A 6000-nucleotide genomic window follows, 5' to 3' on the forward strand; every position below is an offset into this window, starting at 1 on the left:
CAAACTATAAAATATCAGCCCCCTGGGGAGACATTGCTCAAGCACTGCCCCACAACCCGAAGGGCGTGTGATCTGGTCAATGTGTATATATTTCAGTGAGGGTGTTGAGGCAACAATATGCCAGTGTGTTTCTCTGTGTTTCCGACGTGATCACCTAATTATGACCTAAATGGGTGTAATCGTGTGGATGCTTTCCCACATCATTTTTGCAACAGAGGGCTAACAGTGAAGTGGATGAAGAGGAAATTATTTACAGTGTCTGAGTAAAGCTATACCACTTTGTTTTATCATAGTTCTGTTTATCTGACATGATAATACAATATAATTTTCTAGATCCAGCACTGTTACTTTTTTGTTTATCAGAGAAAAGGACACACTTTTTGCTCCATTTCCACTAAATCACCACAACTATTTTGAAAAACTGTGAAAACTGAGACTGTATGGAAAAGCTAGAAATTAGTCAATCAATAAAATCAACTGCTCTGTCTGAGGAAACATCTCGTATCAGCTGATAAGTGGTAAATATCTCCTTCTCCTGGCACAGGGGAGCTAGAAAAGAACACGACTAAAGCTACATTATGTGAAAAGGAAATCAGAAAAGGTAAAAGACATTTTTCAACGCTCTGAATTAAAATGTCCAGGGTGCTATTTCTTTTTTTACAACTCTGCAAGTTCCTGACTGCCAGTTTCTACCAGTTTGTTTCAATCTAGACAAACGTTGTTGCCAGTTCTTCTTTTCAAAATAACTGGAGCTCTTTCAGGTTAGATGAAGAGCCCATGTAAAAATCTAATCCAAGTGTTGCTGCAAATTCTCCATTTTGTTTAGGTCTGGACTTTGACCGGGCAAATCTAACACAAGTATTCTTTGATCTAAACTATTCCTTTTACAACTTGCTGTTTGTTTTTGGTCAACATCCTGCTGGAAGGTGAACCTCCACTTCTAAAGTGTTTTGCAGCCTAAGTCTCACAGGTTTACCCTGGATTTTGCTTCCAATCAAGTCTGACCTGCTTCCCTGTCCCTGCCAACAGAGCTGTAGATTTTTGCAGCTCCTCCAGCGTTACCATGGGCTTCTTGGCTGCATCTCTGATTAATGCTGAGCTTTTGAGCCTTTCACATAACTTCTGTGTTCATAGAAATTTCACAAATTAGGGGACTAGGCTGCACTAGATTTTAATTCAGGGGGCCAAAATAAAGAGAAAATAAATGCATTCCACAATTCACGTAAAATTATTTGTTACGAATATTTGAAGTATGTATCAATTCTTTTCAGCTTCACAATTATGCCCATAAATTATGAGGTTTATGGTTGCCATAGCTGTACACTTTCTGTTTAATGAGATAAAATCTTTCAGGATAAAAGAAACAAAAATGTGCATCTTAACATGTCTTTGACCTGTCTTTTAATATTAACTAATCATTTACACAACGTGATCTGTAGGTGCTTCATTCAGCTAACAACATTAATTTGGCTCCTATAAGATTCAAGGACAAAAGCATTATGGAACAAATGAAGCAAGGAACTGAACGAAGACTCACTCTAGTGGTCTAAAACAGCATAGGAGCTTTTCAGATGATTGTAGACAAACAATCAAACACGAACATATAAAATCACAGCCAAAAAGTGTAGCTAGTGGCGTGTTAATGTTCCAGTTCAAAGCCATAAAAGAGGAATCCTGGATGTTATGATTAAACACAGAAGCTATCAGTTCCTGGAAGGTAAATTACCTAAGACAAAAAGTACTTTCTGCATAATAAGGGGCTAATGGGTAAGAATAATCCATTTCCCTTTCAAATGTGATTGTTAACTGACTTATACAAGTTGGACTCTGGCCAATCCTACATTGTCATATTTAGCTTTCTTGACATGTTTCAATGCGAAATGCACAAATAGTCAACTGAATTTGGATCAAATTGGCCTTCAGTTTTACTGTGCAGTCCAAAAACTTCTGTTATTTGATCTTGAAATAAATCCTAATGCACAATGAAAAAGGAAGAAAAAGTAATGAGAGATATAATACACACATTCCCGATGTTAGTCCAGGCAGTCTCATTAAATCTACATTTTAACAGTGAGAGATGGGGCCTGTTTTAAAGAAGAATGGGAGACAGGAGCTGCAGACCCCTGTGACAGTCACTTAAACTTAGCCTTAGTCCGCTGGGCTGACACATAGTAAAACTCATCTATAATTTGTGATGAGTGTAATGCCTTATCCACCTCATGATTATGTGATATTCTTCACCTCTGCCATAGCCAATGAGGCCAAGGGTTGGCAGTGCAAATAGGTGGCCTGCAAGTATAGCTTGAGAAATACAAAGACATGAGGAAATGAGTAATTTAAATCAACTTTAACTAATAAATTATCAATTGTAGAAATATTTACAATACAAATATGTAAACAATAATACTGCTATTAAATAGCTAAAAAGTAAAAAATGGCTAAATAGTAAAAAGTTCTTATCTGATATTTTCCATTATTGTGTCTGATTTAAACATTTTAGATTGATTTTGCACAATTCCTCCACTCAGCCAGCATAGGAAACAGTTTTGCCCTGTGATACTGATCCTGACAACACTTGTTAGGGAGAGCGTGGAATCCTAGTTTCATTGAGGATTATGTCCACTGGGAAACTCTCATGAGAGAACCTCCTTAGACTCATTTCCAGCAAAGTGCTTCGCTATGCTCTTATGACTGGTCTCAATGTTATGAATAAGTAAATAACAACATTTTTCCAGTCGTTTAATCTCTGAGTACTGCAATTAGTAAGTCTGTAGTTTGTGCTGCCTTTTTTCTGCCCTTATTGTTATTGAAATGTCACGCTCTTATTTAGCTCAAGGATGAATAATAAATAAGCTATAATTACTGTCTTGAATGAGTTAACGGCTTGGCTTGGTCAATGGTAAAGAGGGACCCCATCATCTTCCACCCCCCCACCCACTTCTTGTCTCTCTGTCCCCTTCTTCGTCCTCTCTCTCTTTAATTGGATCTTGTAATTAGTTTCTCTGATGGATCTGGGAGGTCTCAGGCATCTTCTACAGTGTTCATTAGTGTTCTTGGAGGCGGGTGCAGCTCTTTAAAAGCTCTCCCTGCTCCATCCCTCACATGTCATAACACTAGATATGAATCTGCCCATATACAACCAGAACAACATTTAGTTTGGTTCAACTTGCCTATATATATATCACCAAATTAAACCAGATGAGCTCCACTGTCATTTTTGGAAATAACAAAATAATGTATGTGTAATAGGTTTACGTGTTTGTATAATTTAGAAATAATACAACATTTATTAAAGGCATATAAAAAGATTGCAAACAGTAACCAATTAAATAAATTGAAGTTTATGATAAGAAAGCAAAATGATTTTTGGAGAGTAAATAAAGGCAGGTAGCCATGATATAAAATCTAAGGTAAAATGTCCTTAAGCTAGCTAGAAATCCAAACAGCATCTGTAAATGTCTATTTTGAGACAAACACATGTTCAACACACACTCTCCAACAAACACACACACACACACACACACACAATGATCAGGTCTATAATAAACCCTCACCGCCACCTTCTCTGACACCCCCCAACCCAGTTTCCCCCACACCCCACAACCCCCACCCTCCACTGGCCAGGCAACACTAGACATCTCTCCCTAATCAGCAGCCTCGTCTCGCTCCGAGTGGTTGCCATAGTAATATGCCGGCTGGTCGACATGGCAACCACTCCGAGGTCCACTATTAAATGAAGAAGAGTGGAGGGAGGGATAGGGAGAATGGAGCTGGGACGAGACAGAGAGGCAGAGAGAGAGAGAGGAAGAACGGGAAAGACAGCGATAGGCAAGGATTGTCCAAGGCAGGGGGAAGGGGTGTTAGGGTGGGGTAGGGGTGGGGTGGTGTTATAGAAAAATGAAAAAAAAGGGTGTGGGGGTGTGGAGAAGGGCATAGAAAATGACTACAAGAGCAAAAGAAAAGAGACAGTGGTGCTGCTTCAGGTACCTTTTACATTTTCTGGTATTAAAAGTGTCTGAGCTGCGTCACAACAATGCCATTACCTCGGTGCAGAACGTATTGTTCTTTTAATACCTTATATTTAAAAATTATACACATGGAAAAATGCATGGTGAAGCTTGTCAGAATCTACATAAAGGATCATAAACTGATGAGTCCAGAGAAACATTCTTGTTAGTTAGCCTGATATAAGTTATAATGTATTTATGTTTACAGGTTTAGTAAAAATAAATTCCATACTTAGTAAAAATATGGAGAATGATGTATTTTTACATTTAAATATTTTTGAGGTTTACTTCTTTACAGTAGCTTGACTTCATCTTTGTTTATTAAATATGATGTAATTAATGTATACATATACATCCAAAGCCTTAGAATATACTTTGTAAACCTTTCAGTAGTGATAGTGTCAATGATTTTGCTTCTCGTCTGTTCCTGAATTCCTTTAATTCGGGGCATTATGTGTTCCTTTTTAGTTCTTGTAGCCTCCTTCATGTTGTCAGACATCATTGGATCTCCTGATTATACAGATCTGATTAGAATCGGCCATGGGTTTGGCCAGTGAGACTGAACTCAGTTTTCCAAAAAAATGTGGTGTGTCACAGTTGATTACTAACAAAGGGGATCATTACTTTTTTACTTCCTTTATCAAAGGAAGTGAAAAACATGGTTTGAAAAAAGGGCCTCCTGTATATACTAAGTTTGTCCTTGTCCTAAGATAAGATAAGATAGATTTTATCGACCTCACAATGGAGAAATTAACTTGTTAATATGAAGTAATATGTGCTATGTGATTTAGTGCATGTTAAGTTAGGTTTAAATAAGTTTAGACTCTTGTTAAGACCAGATTATTTACCTCAAGGGGTCACAAATTATATTTAAACCAAAATACAAATGATGATGTTTCCTTACTAAGTTATTTAATAGTTAAAAACATTTTCCATCATCTTCTTATTCAACTTATAACTCAAACACAATCTGAATGACGTAAAATGTGCCTGTAGATTTGAACCAAACGGTAAGCTCATTTGTTAGAAGGAGTCATTATTTCACTAAGGCAAAGTTTTCAGTACATGTAAACCTTTTTTTTGTGTGTGTTTTACTTTTATCACTCCAGCCTACATCTCCATCTCTTTCTCATATAATTTCTAAATGCACCTAACCTTTTATATAAGCTGGTGTTTTTCTGCCCCTTTTCTCTCCTTTATCTTCTTGAATGGATTTCTTTCTTGCTTCTTATACAAGTCAAACATTTTTTTTTTTAATGAATGGAATGCCATTCCATCAACATGCCAACACAGCAGTGACACAAAATAGCGTTTGTTGCCTTGTGTGTGAAATTCCTCTATGAACTGAAACCCTCTCTTTTTCCCCAGAGCATCTTATGAAAGCTAGCTAATTGCATGTCCACATTGTACCGTCAGTCCCTGCTTTCCCAGAGCACCATTCAGAGGCAATTAAAGTGAGCTTAAACAGAGTAAGAAAGTGCGTCATCCTCTTAATGCAATTAAGGAAGTGTGCACACAAACATGGAGTGTTAGTGCATAACACAAAAACAGGAATACATAGAGAGAACAAAGCACAGAAAAGCAAATGGTAAAGGACGATTTATTGGGCAAAGCAACCCTCTTAGTTTCATCACATGTCATATTTAGATCCAATGTTGTACATTGCAGATATGGTGTTCAAATTTTGTAATAAAGTGCTCTCTTTCTAATTTAGCTGTCAACTTCATTTTTGCACAGAGCTGAAATACTTGTTTAAAGATAAACACACAGTAATTGTCTAATTGCTTTCTGCATTCAGTTTCCTGGCCTCTCTACTCTTCAAGAAAAATGTTTGTGTTGTTAATTTGTTTCAACATAACAGACACCAGCACACAAGACAAACGTGCCCAGCTTGCAAAAACAAGTTGAGAATATTATGTCAGCATTGCATTCAGAAAAACAAAATAAAATTTGTAGAAAATAAAACTGAAAATTTTTTAAGTGATACAATCAG

The sequence above is a fragment of the Girardinichthys multiradiatus genome, chromosome 4, assembly GCF_021462225.1.
Source record: "Girardinichthys multiradiatus isolate DD_20200921_A chromosome 4, DD_fGirMul_XY1, whole genome shotgun sequence".
In the NCBI taxonomy this organism is placed as follows: Eukaryota; Metazoa; Chordata; class Actinopteri; order Cyprinodontiformes; family Goodeidae; genus Girardinichthys; species Girardinichthys multiradiatus.